This window comes from Brienomyrus brachyistius, chromosome 16 (genome assembly GCF_023856365.1).
Source record: "Brienomyrus brachyistius isolate T26 chromosome 16, BBRACH_0.4, whole genome shotgun sequence".
NCBI classification, from domain to species: Eukaryota; Metazoa; Chordata; class Actinopteri; order Osteoglossiformes; family Mormyridae; genus Brienomyrus; species Brienomyrus brachyistius.
Genome location: NC_064548.1, coordinates 22,923,330 through 22,938,090, shown reverse-complemented (window position 1 = coordinate 22,938,090; position 14,761 = coordinate 22,923,330).

Below are 14,761 nucleotides of genomic sequence, written 5' to 3'. Positions count from 1 at the left end.
TCACTTCGGGGTGATTTAAATATACCGCCTTTAAAATGAGCCATAATACACTGTTATATAAACTTATGTCCATCTGTGCTTCAACACCGCTTATACAGAACAGTGAGAGCAATCCATCGCAATTTAAAATGATGAATTTCCAGCAAGCATTTCTTTAGGAAGGTAATTATTATTTATGATTACCTCGATTTGGGTTAAATCGTTTGCTCTCCTAAAATACAACTGTTATATGCTGTGAAACATTACTGTAGTAAATCTGTTGGAAAGCAGCTGGAAGGAGAGCAAAGTCAGTACGACGTCTCGTCATACCTTGTCATACTGTAAATAAGTGTGACGAAATTCTACGTCCAATTTTACATCCAACAATCCACTAAATATATATGTATATATGACACCGGTACATACAGTTCAATTTAACATAGAATATATATGATATGGAATCGCCCCTCAGTACGATGCGCACTTTGTGCACTGCTACTACATAGGCGATTTTATATGGGGTGCAATTCCACCCTCTACAGGTCACATGAAAATGTTATTGGAACGTACTCAACAAAACTAAATTATATTGTAAAGTTATACTTAAAAATGTGGCTTGTTTAAGTCATATTAAGGTGTAATGATAATTTATTATAAATGTATTTACTACTTAAACAAACACTAATCTGGATGAATGGCTGGTTTGGCTCAGTCTGTAATATTGTCGCTCTATGCCCTGCAGTAATGCTGAAGCTAAATCTGCATCAATAATGAATCGAAGGGCTCCGTAAATGTCAGGTTTCGATGACGCATTGAACTCAGTCTCCTTCACTGTGTAATCTGTTTCTATACTTCTGCATACACGGTTTTTGTTCCCTCAAACGCTACATCTTAATAAATAGTAGCCTTTTATAATTTTTTTACTTATGAAAATACACCATGGTGGTGTCCATTGTTGATTAATTATACAGCTAAATAAACCCCATTGCTGTAACAGTAATGTAATTAAGACGAATATCGTGCTGCATTTTCAAAATTAACGAACACATTTTATTTAGTTTATTGATACAAGCCAGCATGACTTTACGAACATTCATTAATTAGTATGTATTTATTATGAAACCGAGTCACACAAATCCACAAAAAATTAACATATTTAAAATTTCAGTTAGTGTTCCTGTAATGAGATTTTTATTGATATTTAAGCCACCACATACAGAAATATGGTATTTTCTCTAGTGCCCATATTAATCACCCTAATCATGATAATTATATTTCATTTTTAAGCAGCGTTGAACTCACAATTACGCGTTTTTCATCTCAGCTAAAACCAGACGCACGTCATCAGATTATAGATCTTTATACGGCATTTCTACACAGGATTATACTTTATCCATAGTATTAGCAAACTGCTGGACATTCAGAATAAGAATAATTAATTATATTTATTAACCGGTAATTATTAATAGTTATAATCGTCATCTATGATTTGAGAATATTCCCTGCTTAAAAAAAACAGCACAGACCAGCATAGCTGATTACCAGCATGACCAGCATAGTGTATGTTAGCTATACTAGCATCGATGATGAAATATTCCTGGCAGACCAGCTTCATATGCAGGTAGACCAACAAAGTTATACTGGTCCACAAGCTAAACTAGCACCAAACCAGCACTAACCAGCATAGACCAGCATGGAAATCGTGCTGGTCTATGCTGTGTCTTTCAGTTGAGTTGTCAAGCGTGTCTTACGATAAAAGTTTCTGTGCTGGAGTCCAATAGGACTGAAACAAGCCCCCCCTCCTCCTTTCAGAAGAGCAGTAATCTGTCTGCTGATCTTCTTGCTCCATGAAGCGCCCCGGCTGCACATGAAGGATTTTTTTTGTCAGCTCAGTCTAATTTTAGCTCCGTCACACCGAAACTCACATTGTGATAAACCTGAATAATTACCATCCAAATCAACAACAGACAAATAGAAATAGAGACGGCCAGGGGATCTAATTCCCCCCGACCACTGATACGCTGCTTGAAGGGTGGGCTCTGTCAGTCGCTGCTTTTCACCACTCGCTCCCGTAACATCGCATCTCCTATTATATTCCTAACAGTTTATAATTTTAGGTTTGAGATCCGCTGACTTAACTTTGCTTACAAAGCGTTTACCTAATGGCTGGTGAGCGAAGTCGGCCGCCACCTAACGTCTTGTTATCTCCAAAAGGATGCTTCGAGAAAAGCTGGCATGAATCCTCATTAGTTCTGGCATTGCCGCTGTTTCTTCATTGCTAACCTTGAGGATACTTTGTGAAATTAAAAATAATAATTAAAGAAAATCCCCAGACCACGTGCAAAACCAGTAGTTAATGTATCTTAAATGGAATTGGTAATGCTGGCAGATTTATATACAAATAATGGGTCAAATGTTATCAAGCTCAGGAAACATCTGCTGGAGGTTAGCTATGCTTGCTATCACTCCCACTGTAATGCTGAGTGGTTCCCCAGGCACATAATTTAATTCACAGCTGGTTATATCACCTATTAGGTGGTGCTGTGCATTGCTGCTTTTGCGATGACCGATTGTTGCAGAAACCTCCGTGCTACACAGTTGTGGTTTCTGACTGTGACAGCTTGGCTTTCTGAGGATGCAACTTTGCGTCTGAGAGACACAGCAAACTCACTCAGGAATTATGGACCAATTTACTGTATATAAATGATCTGGCACAGTATTCTTAAATTTTTTTATTTTTTATTTTTTGGGGGGGGGGGGGGGGTCAGTTGTGCCTACTTGAGTTACATTTTAGGCTGCACACGGCGGGACGCTTATTGCGCTAGGTTGTAAATGTTGACAAAAGCTTCTTCCGGGAGGTGTGTCACCTGACTGAGCGAGACCAAGACATCGAGCAGCTGTGGAATCGCCAGTTCTTCACTCTGATCCCGACAGTGCCCTACAGATGTACCATCCTTTTATGCAAAAGGGGTTTGCAAGTATCACCCAACAGAAAGACGAAGAACGTGTAGCCTTATCCTATAATCTGCCCGAGAAGCTTTAAACACTAGAGGGCTTTGTCGTGACATGCTATATTAAGTCCGCACCAAAAGTCATTAAAACAAAAAGAAAAAACAGACAAAAGAAACATTCACTAAGACAAGAGGAACAAAGGGTAAGACTTCACTTAACTGCAGTGCTAACGGGTACAGATAAAAGGCCCCTGTGTATTTTAAATCCTTGAGCTAATTAGGCAACACTGTTTCATGCTGGGAGAAAGGAAACAACGAAAGTATGCCTCAGGGGAATAACACAGATTCATTGGGGTTCTGGGGAATCATATGAACCCTTTCTTCCAGCTCAGAAATATTTTTTTTGTCAGGTGCTGATATATGCAATTCCATCCCCTAGATGGAGCTGTTAAGCTATTTCCCAATAACGAAGACATTGTGTCGAAGCATCTTTTTAAGAAAGGTAGCAGGCGGCGCTTCCTTCGGCGTACTGCTGTACGGTACATAATAAAGTAACCCTAATTGCAACATATGGAGCTTACGAGTGACAAAACTGGAGGTCTTAGGAACTGGAGAGCATACTGGCGTCTGAGGAATTACATAAAGCGTGCTCCTTGGGTGTCTTCTTGCATGGAGCCCCATCATGTCACCTCTTTTGGAGATCACTGTAGATGTTTAGTAAACCCCTCTTATAGAGTGACCAGATAATCCATGTCAGGTAGGTCCCTTTGAGCTGGGGCAGGATTGGTAAACTATTTCATTTAAAAGGACCTGGATTACACTCTTGCAGTGTGCTGGTTGGTCAGTCTCCTATAATCACATAGGTCTCACTAATATTAATGTGAAACAGCTAGATAAATCTTCCAGTCAAGGAAACACCCAGTCAAAACACGGGAAGAACTGAACTATTTAGCCAATCACTGTGTCTCTTCGGAGAATCCTTGGGTACCGCTGGTCTGACTCCGTGTTGAATGAGCAGTTGCTCAGGGGAGTCTGCAATTTCTGTGGAATTGCCTGCAATTCAGAGGACGGTCAGTTACGGCACTACGGCCACGTGGGGCGATTCCCTGAGGGGGATCCGGCTCGCAGGAGCCTCAATGCTGAGCACCAGAGTGGCTGGACCGGCTCAATGGATGCCAACGTAACACCATACTGCAGCAGATAGATGGCCATTTCTGGAGAGTGGGACTGGACCGTGTGTCGGCCTGGGCGGTCGCCAGCTGGGCTCCTGAGGTGTTTCGTGTGGTGGGTGTGGCAACAGCTGTACCAGTGCATGCTTCCCAACCTGACCTGACCTAACAGGGCCCTTTCAGTTTTAAAGTAGTTTGTACTTGAAGCAGCTCAAAGTGTCCTCTGACATGGATTATCTGGTCAGCTTACTACTGCAAGAATGCACATTTATGTTATCCCATTTTCATTCAGTTTCAAGAAATTTCAGTGCGCAGAGCAAACACAAAGCTCATCCGGCTGATGATATATGGGCTGCATTTATATAGCGCTTTTCTACTCCTACGAGTACTCAAAGCGCTTTACATTTCATGCCTCACATTCACCCATTTACACACCGGTGGCGGAGGCTGCCATGCAAGGTGCCAACCTGCTCAACGGGAGCAATTTGGGGTTCAGTGTCTTGCTCAAGGACACTTCGATAGGGTCAAGAGGAACCAGGGCTCGAACCCACAACCCTCCAGTTGCCAAATGATAGCACTACCTCCTGTGCCACCATCTTCCGATGCAGCTTTCGAGCAACTTAAAGCTGAATGTTTGACTGAAACAGAAACACATTAAGTGCCATGCTTGAGCCCCTGTACTGGGGCTCCTCCTGGGAGATTTGCTGCATGCTTATGCCCTTCCTTCATGCTTCGTGTTATTTAAAGACCTTCTCCCATCTTTACTGGGGAGTAATGAGCAATGCGTGAGTCATTGCTGGAACTGAACAGGACATGTGTGCTTTAAGAGTGTCAGACGGCATTGCTGGGTAGGCTGCATCCTGGCAAGTTTCAGAATGCACGTCACTTTCTGTTTTCTCGTGTCACTCTGCAGTGACTCATGATACTTGTGGAAGTGGTTGAGATCAATGCCTTCTTACACTTGGGGTGGCTGAGGTCATGGAGTGAAGGTAACCTCTTGAGGTCTAAAATAGGAGTAAGGTAAGGCAAGGCAAATTTATTTATACAGCACAATTCCGATTCAAGGGTATTCAAAGTGCTTCACGGAGGCACAGGGATACGTTAAAACAGAAGACATCAAAATCACATTCGAAAGACAATAAAAACGAAAACCGAAAAGCCTAAATAAATAAAGTTAACTAAAAATAAGTCACATTACAGTGGCAGTGCATGAATAAACTGCTGCTGATTTCATTTATTGAAAAACTGCAGCAAACAGTCCTAATTTAAATCAGCTGACAAATTTTGGCAAACCTTCCGGTCTTCAAGAAGCTTGTTCTACAGATGGGGGTGCGGGGGACTAAAGGGCTACTGTACTTCACCACACTTGGTATGACTCAAAGTATTTGCTTAATAACCTATGTAATAATAACCTAAATGTAGCAAAGGGTCACATTGGAGAGTTTGGTTGTTGGTGGCTGATTTTACACCACTTATGTTAGGCTTGGCTGAAGATGAACATCTGCGGAACTTTTTTGACCATGCACTGCAGTCGGCAAAATCTCCCAAACTTTCTATATTGAGCTTTTACCACTGCAAGGGATATGAGAAAAGGTGTCATTTTCAATTATTCAGTTCAAAAATTCAATGTGAATACACAATCAGTAGGCACACATATTCAATTATTTTGGTCCAGTAAGTTTTACTGGTGTGTAGATTTTCCAGACCAAGCAGAACACAGTAAGAAGGGTATCAGATGGCCATCGTGGATAGTTGATGGAGCACAGAGACCCAGTCTGGTGTATAAACTCAACCACTTGAAAAAGAGGAAAAATAATATTCCTTCACAAAGTTAGGAAACCGCAATGGGATTTAAACACATTTGACATTTTGGGTATGGTTATGGTATGCAGCTCTTTAATAATTCAGCAGAAGACAGACTCCTGCAGAAATGTTTCCTTTTCTGTTCAGTTGGCCTTCTCCCCTTGGACGTGAACGGTATCGATCAGGGATTTGAAAGGTGTCTCCGGCCAGCAGGTTGCAGCAATAGGTATCCCTCAGTTTACCTATTGATTGCCCCTTGATTAGCCAGACCAGCATTTGCAGTCCATCTCAAAGAGCACGGGCCTGCGGAGACTCCTTGCAGCCACACTCATGACAGAGGTTTCTACCAGGTGCCATTTCACTCGAACCGGAAAAAGACCAAAAATTTGTGTGCAGTCGAGGAAAATTGTAAAAATCCACACCGGAGATTATTACCTTACCTTTTTATCTGCTTCCTGATTTGTGAGAACAAAGTGAAGACGCATTTCCTGAATATGTGTTTTTGTTTTTCTGAAACTGCACCCTTATTATATACACTAATAATAACCTAATACATAATCAAATATTAATAGACGCGTGTATTTTTCATACATAGCTTCAGGTCTGACCATCATGGTGATTCAACGACAAAGAACCTCAATATTGTTTCCATCAGAGGCAATGGTTTCCCTCTTCAAATGGTCCTGTCCTGTATTTTGGGGTGATCAAGCATCTCATGCAGTGTTACAATATCTTGGTATATCTGCCCTGGGATGACATAAACTGTGAAACAGACCATATTGGCTTGAATCTCAACTCTTTGGAGTAACATTTTATTTGAGGGGGGCACACAAAATGTAGTATTATGCAATTACTTCTGTATTAATTAACCAATAATTAAGCCTCAGTTACAAACTGAACTCGTAGTCATTCATCATTAATGAATCATGATGCATCTTTTATCTCGAGCACTAACTAGTTGTTACCATATTTGTGAACTTGATAAACCTCTGAACTACTGAAGGAACAAGTCATGACTAACAAATGAAATACTGATCTCATGTTTATTCATCATTAATGAATCATGATGCATCTTTTATATCGAGTAGCTACTACATTCATTCATGATTTGTACTTGAGCAGTAACTGAGTTACTACAAGGTATTTGTGGCCCCTCAGGTAAAGGGTTACTCTCTTTGGTAATAAGACTTATCCACAGAAGGGAAACCAGCATCACTGAATATGTAGTCTGCTACCATTTTTCCAGGGGTCTTCAAAAAGATTCTACAAGCTTCCGAATCATTTAGCATCACAGACAATAACGTGTGGTGCAGCATCTCTCTGTACACACGCTAGTGACTTCTTAAATTGGAGGTGTTTCCTTTGGCCTTTCACTCATTCTCTTCCAGCAGACACCCACCTACCATAAGTGTTCACACGATGGCCGTTTGTTTGGTTTCTTTTTTACTGCGCATGTTTAACATTTAACCAAAAGCAGACAATAAAGCTCCAGGCAGGGTCAGCATTTCCAAGGTCACGCTCGTCTCAACAGAAACCTTTCATGCAGAAAGCTCTGGCTTCTCCAAGAGAACAAATTGGCCTGGCCAATAAAATTTTTCAGAAAGGCCTTTTTCAAATATTTTCAATTGGTGCGAGAATCACACAGACTTTCATTGCAAGGTGCAGGCCTAAAATTTGCAACCCTGTCCACTAGAGTTAGGCAAAAGTTTATATATTCATCCATCCATCCAACCATTTTCCAAACCTCGTATCCTACTGGGTCGTGGGGGGTCTGGAGCCTATCCCGGAAACAATGGACACGAGGCAGGGAACAACCCAGGACGGGGGGCCAGCCCATCGCAGGGCACACTCACACACCTTTCACTCACATATGCACACCTATGGGCAATTTAGCAACTCCAATTAGCCTCAGCATGTTTTTGGACTGTGGGGGGAAACCGGAGTACCCGGAGGAAACCCCACGACGACATGGGGAGAACATGCAAACTCCACACACATGTAATCCAGGCGGAGACTTGAACCCGGGTCCCAGAGGTGTGTGGCAACAGTGCTAACCACTGCACCACCATGCGGCACAGGATGTTGAATTGTAATTTCAATTGGAATGTCAGAAAGAAGAGCTGTTGACCCTCTAAGTCCTTTTCCATGGGCTGATATATTGTTTTTGCATTTTGCATATTTTTATGCGTGTTACCGTTTGTGAGGAGTCTGCAGTTGCTTTTCTTGTGAGTATCCATGGGTTGTCAGATGGATAGTGACTGGGTTACTTGTATGACTGACTGCATGAAGTGCTCTTCCTTCATAGTACACAAAATGATAGTTAAATTATTTGTACTATAGGTAACACTGCAATTGTTGCATTCCTTCATTCTGAAAAGCATTTTTGTAAAAATGATACATGTTATGTATGTTAACATGTCCATGTGCAATTCATATTGTAAAATTAAGCTGTATTGTTAGTTACACCTATACTATACATATGAATTCATGTGAATTCAATTCCATTGTAATTCTACTTTCTTAAATTCAAAATCGGCATATTATATATTTCTAACTGCAATTGGAGTTCAGTTCAAATTCATGAATTAAATAAGAATTTCAGGTTCATTCTCAGTTCAAGTCTGAATGGTGCACATCCCTGTTGTTTAGGTATCGCATGGAATGGCTAGTGCTGATTGGAGGATCAGTGCAAGCAATGAGTGCCTGATACGTGTCGTCAGAGCAGCTGACCAAAACACCTTGGGAACATTAGACTCTGCTTCTGAGTCAAATAATGCTCAAAATGTTTGCTATTATACAGCTCTGGGTCAGTGCTGTTTGACAACACGCCCATCCATCTTCTATAACTGCCTGGATCATAGTGCGGTTAATAATGTCCTGGGAATGAATCCAGATCACACACCAGGATTATTTTGCTGAGATGCCAAGTAATTGGTTAAAACTGGTCCATGCGTGGGTGCAACGTGTGGTGAACGGACAAATGGATCAATTATAGTTAAGATGCCACGTCTACAAAACTCTATAAACAATGAAAGTAAAAGACAAGCTTCTTATCTGGAACTTCAGAGGGCAGCCTCCCACTACTGACTCCCTGGCTTGCTTCACAATGTGAATTGGTGACCAAGGCACCCAACCGATATACCGTACTGAGGTCTTCTTCTAGGACACATAAATCTTGCATAATAGAGCATTTTTGCAAGAATGAGCATCAGCGCTCTCTGTTAGACTCCGCATCTCTGTTTATGGTCAACAACCCTACTGGAAATTAGCCAGAGTTACCTCAGCCGAACAGAAATTGCAAGTTGATGCCTAAAGAAAATGAATGCCAGGGTGTGAAAGGAGAATACGTTCAGCAATAAAAAGTTTCCCTGTTTAAGAGCCCGATATTGTCCAAAGACTTACCTTGCATTAACTATTTTGTTAGCAGACATGATTTAGATACTGTGTATAGAGATGCATATCAAAGCAGCATTTAACTGAAGTAAGCAAAACAACAGATCCAGTTTGATACAAACAAAAGTAGATTCAACCCATAAACCTTGTTTTTAACAACAAAAACTTTGGACCCAAAGTATTCTCTGAGCCTGGGGTAGTGTCTGACCTGAATCTTTTTCTCTCTCTTCCATGCTCTCTTGGTTCCTGCCTCCCCTCCCCCCTAGACAGGCGTCCGGTTCTCAGTGTTGATCGTGAGTAGGAGGAAAGGATGATACTTCCCTGGAGCAGGTGTCGCAGGTGAGCAGTAGGGACCTTTCGGTTGTTTTTCTTGCTCTGTGCGCGGCTCCCGACCAATCAGCCACGGCCTGTCGGCAAAATCCCCGCCCACACGCAGATGCCAACAGTGGGATCTCCCTGTGGCATCAGAGCCCTATTGATTTTACACTTTCTGTCTCCCTTAGTTTAACTGTGCAATAGGAGGCCCTTCATTTTCTTCATCCCTTTATCTTACAGTGAAAACGCTCGGCCCGCACTGCAGTCTCCTGGGACCCAGATTGTTTGTGTGGAAGCATGTTGATCCGTGGTTACCAGGATGACTTGGGCCTGAGCAGACCTGGAGGCTGATAAATTATTATGCACAATTTTGGGCATGTACACAACTGTATATTTAAAACATCTAAACAAAAGTAAATAATTGTCAAACATATCAACAAGGAATACCAGGTATACAAATACAATTTGAATCAAGATCAGAATCAGACTTCATCTGCCAAGGACCCAGTGTTGTGGTGAATTGGTACACAATGAGTACTACATACAATCAGCTGCGTATTTATGTACATAATATAAACATCAGGATGTTACATATTGAAAGAATAGCTTTGATAAAAAGCTAGTAGCCATCACTACGTTTTTTTAGTCAATGGCAAGATTCCATTTTTGTTTGTGTTCTGGTTTAGGGATGACCATCTTGTGGATTTTCACTGATCTCGTAGTGGTCCATACAGACCCCTGGCTGTATCTGGCCTGACACACCAAGCAGCACGCGGAACAGCAGGGCTAAAAGAATTCTGTCATGTCCATCACAGCAAAAAAAAAAGTGTCCCTGCATGGCTGTCTACCCTGCAGGGTTGTTTAATTGGGCTGAACAAAGTCATTTCGCTCACTCTGGTTTGCCACTCCTGCTGCAGACGGGAAATGAGTCATTTAGCAGGTAAACAATAGCCTCCAGCAACAGATGAACCGCTTTCCCCCAAGGAGTCATTCTTAACAAATGTAAACTTGTTTTTATATGTAACAGTCTGACCTTGATGCTCCACTGCTCTTTGTAAGCCACTTTAAATGTTATCATGGTGTATATTTTTCCATATTTGGGTGATACTTTGACATATTCACCAAACTCACACACAAATCCTCACATGGATGCACAGGAATGTTTACACATTCATACAGGGGGCCCGATCCAAATAAGGTCAGTACAGCCCCCCCAGCAGCCCAGTGGGTCAGCCTGAACAGTCCATAGGGTCAATTCCATACGGATGAATGGACGGATGAAGACAGACAGATAGAAACATAAATAGACAGATAGCAGATAAATAGACAGATAAATGAAGACAGATAGATAGATAGGCTTACTTGGTCCCAGAACAGTGTGTTTTGCCTACAGCAGGAAAGGGACATAATTTGATGTACGTATTGCGTTAAATGCATTGGGGTGGCAATACTGGGAAAGGGGAAATAATTACAAAATAAATACAAAGTTGCTATTTAAATTGAGAAACACTGCTGGTCTTGAGACCTTAGACTTAATGAATTACTTAACTTTCTTTTGAGAAGGCTTTAAAGTGCCTGGGTCACTGGGTGGAACAGTGGAAGTTAGCATGCCTGTTAAGGCAGAACAAATTATTTGTAATTATGGATTATGAATGGTTTTAGGGTTTCCTCACAGTGAATGATTTTAAGTTTCCACCTCATTGCATTGAATAATTGGCATTGAGCATTCCATGTTCATCTACGACTGACTAAGTATATCATATAGATCTGTGAGCAAACAATGAAATAAATAGCCAGACTATGGAATAATCACTCTCTCACGTTCTCCTGACAAAAAAAGCAATGTAAATCGGGATTTCATATTGTTTAGTTTCCAAGTTCTATATTTTATCATTTTAATGATCGGGACATGGATATGCTATAGTCACTCAAAAGCCTTCCAGACACACTCTGTACAGAGAGAACAAATCTCTTTCTGCTTGGATTTACTGCTAATACAAGTAATAAAAATGCATTTTAAAAACTGCAATACTTGACAACATTAATGATGTTTTTCGAAAATACGAATGTAGAGCCCTAAAACTAAAAATATTTTACGTGCACTGCAAACTGGTCTTTTAGGTTTTATAGGTAAATGAGTATTCCTGTCCAGTAAATAACAGGAGGGTTGCAGTGAATTAGGGAACAAGCACACCCTTAGAAAGAAGCTGTCCCTGGTCCCACAGGGAACATAGCTTACTCATAGAAAACCTAAGTGCCAGCTAAGGTAATTAATCAAAGTCGAGGGGATGTTATTGCTTTAGTGGAGCAACACTTGCTCAGCAAGCTCAGCCCTAACAGGCACCTTGGCTGGCAACTAGGAGTCGATGCGTGGGATCTCCAGCACAGCACCTGCGTATCAGCCTGGCTTTCATCCATGGCCTGTACCATCTCAGCAGGAAGCATCTCAGCAGCTTTATCCCCAGCTAAGGACCTGAGTCATGGGGGAGCCTAGTTAACCTTCACTGGCTAATTGAGTTCCAGTCTGCTGGCCTGTTGCATTAGTTAGGTAGTAAACAGCAAGCACCACAGCTTGGCCATGTCTTTGATGTGGGAGCAGACTGGATACTAGGATGTGTCCTTTTGACTTACAGGTGCAGGAAGCTTCCCAGGATGTTCAGTCGACAATCGTGGGGGTCGATGCTGCCTCCCATGCCACCTCCCCCCCCCCCCCCCCCAACCACTGCAGTACCATCCTTCGCTCGCACAGAAAACCGAATAAAGTTTAGAATTTGTGTCAAATGATACCAGTGATCAGGCACAGCCCAGTGCACTTGGCACATATTACATAAAGTCACCAATCCATCATCCATCTTCTAACCACTTGCTCCCCTTAATTAAGGCTGTCCATTCTAAATAATAATAATAAAAATGATTACAGTCATTGGGTGTTTAAGCAGTAACAACACCACAGTGCCTATGCTCTCTTGTGCAGATGGGATGACATAAAAGAGCAAACAAGGTTAAATTCACTCTATGCCTTTGGGTGTAATCGTCCCACTTATTACTAGGAAAAACATGCTGTTTGTGTGCTAATATAAAAATGTCCTTGCCATACACAATCCCTCGACCCAGTTGTGTTTTACATCCAAATTGATGATCACTATGAGATTCATTTTTGTCCTGGGATAAGGGTGTGAACTAATAAATACAATGTTTGTTGTTTTGTATTGTTTATAAACTTGTTCGTCATTTGTGTGGTGGCACACACCCAAACACACACAGTCAGTGTTTGCGAACTCTTCCTTGAAAACAGAATCTTGTTAAAATTCAGTCGAAGTAAATACTTTAATCTAACATAAGCAGGTTTTGGTCCACACTCTATTAACAGGCCAATGACAAAAAACCTAATGAGTAATAAAAAAAAAAAACAAGACCGAAGGAGCCTGTTCTGGAAGGGCAAGTGGAGAGAGAAATGGCAGATCACTTTTTACACCACGTAGATCTATCGTCCATTCAAGTTCCTGACTGATCTTGCAGCTGGATCCATCCCAGCCGAAGTGTGCAAAAACTCTCTTCCAAAAATCAGAATACAGGCAATCCTGGGGTTAAGAATGCCTGACTAACGGACTGCCATTAAGGCTATTATATTAAAAATTCACGTTAAATACAATAGGTCTTAATGACGAACCCAATCATTGCTTTGTGACCCTTGTAAAAACAGAGCACTACACTATGAGCGTACTTACACTTGCCTAGTTGCCTTGTCCTGGGCTACAGCACGATTGCCCCCACTCCCCCAGTGGTTTATGCTCAATCTAGTTGGGATCGATTTCAGGGGCTGCATCCTTCACAAGGTGTAGTCTAGGAAGGCACTGCCTTTGTAGGCCACTTGGGTAATACTGCTTGACATGCCTGGCATTCAGGTGCCTGACTGACGCCAACACTCCCAGTTCCTGCCCAGAAACCAGGATAACAAGCTGCAGCTTCAGCTGCACGCTTTCAGGTTCTCTCAAGATGTCGTGTAGAGGGAGGAATATGAGGCAATTCAGCCGCAACATCTTTCAAAAGACGAGATATTGCGGATAAAGGAAAAAACGACATTGGCGGTAATTTCTGAAGTTTAAAGTCCGACATATTTAGTAAAATGAAGGATACTCCGGATTTATGCACATTACAACTTTTTGGCGTCACAACATGCCTCCTTAATATCTTATACCTAATACAAACATGCTTACCAAATTGTGGGGGCTAATAAACGTCTGTATAGTACCGAAAAGCTGCGTCCGTTTATGACCATGATATAAAGCACTGAAATAAAGACGTAAATGCTTATACACATAAAACACCAATAACTGCCGTTAGCTTAGCAACCGTAACAGCTGCTCCAATACCGGCGTTTCACCCGTTTCCATGGTGTTTCGCCATAGCGCAACATTCGGAAATGTACGTAGTCACTAAATCATCTACGCGAAATTGTATTAGGTCCAAGCTCAATTACAGCACCCGTTTGTAGCAGATAGGCTGTTCGCAAGACGACTTACACGCTTTGCCACCTATCCAACACTCGGTGCTATAACCCTCACCGAATCAGCGCCTCCTTCATTATCGACGCACTGACTACACAGGGAACATTTTTCTTGTGAGGTCTGGTAGTTACGTGTAATCAGTAGCGCCCCTAGAGGATCCTCGTTACTTAGCAGGCGGGCTCATACCTCAGCGCTCCCTCTAAAGTGACGAGAGACGCTCTTCCTCTCCTTAAGCTCGAATTAACAATTAACAACGACCCTGCTGAGCAGTCAGAAAGAAATAAAATTAAGGAAAATAATAATAAAAGCGGCGGGTAGGCTGTAGATATACCCGCAATACAATATATGTTAGATATAACTGTTGACCATTTGCAGTCATGTCAAAAAGTCAAAATTGTTAAAACCACCCCCAAAAAAACACCACAAAAATCTCAGTGTATGTCTGCTGTGGGCAATTATAGCATGAGCGCACCAAACTGGTAACTGCTGATAAAAAAGTAACTGTTGGTAGAAAAATGTATTTCAGTCGTTAGAGCCCAAGCAGTGACTGATTAACGCTGAATGGTGAGGATTCCATACTGACAAATCAGAACAGGCCTGGCGGGTGCAGAAGATTTCAGCAACTATAAAATAGTCTGCAAGC